Raw genomic sequence first — 517 nt, 5'->3', positions numbered from 1 at the left:
GGGAGGGCAGCCCAGACCGGCTGGGAAGACCCTGCCTTTTCTACAGATTTAATTTTCCCCTAAAGATTTTAAGCAAGGTCCAGTCAGCAGCGGGCTGTTATTGGCTCGGGATGGGTATAAGTTGACCTAAACTTCAGCAGCGCTGTGTATGATGCCGGTTCACAGTCGTCCATAGTGAATAATCACTCGGGTTTCCTTTTGTTTTGACACATTGCAACCTGATGCTCTTTTTCGTGTTTATTTTTTGCCTCTCACGTGAAAAGTGAGCTGCAAGGCTTCCAGTTAGTCGGAGCCGCGCACTGAGTTAGCGAAGCCGCTTGGCGCGCCGGCGCGGGAAGCCTTGCAAGCAGTTCGAGCGTAATTTACCTATTTCTCTGAAGTTTGTGACCGGGAAGCGGGCGCGAACGACCGGCCGCGCCGCGGAGGCTGCGGGACACCTCTCTCAGGATCACTAGGGGGGGGAGGAAAGCGGCGCACAGTCGGGGCACGGCTCCGCGGCGCGCACCGCTGCGTGGGG

Source organism: Rhea americana, unplaced genomic scaffold (genome assembly GCF_003343005.1).
Source record: "Rhea americana isolate MKP2758 unplaced genomic scaffold, rheAme1 scaffold_160, whole genome shotgun sequence".
Taxonomy (NCBI): domain Eukaryota; kingdom Metazoa; phylum Chordata; class Aves; order Rheiformes; family Rheidae; genus Rhea; species Rhea americana.
Note: the sequence above shows the minus strand (reverse complement) of the source record.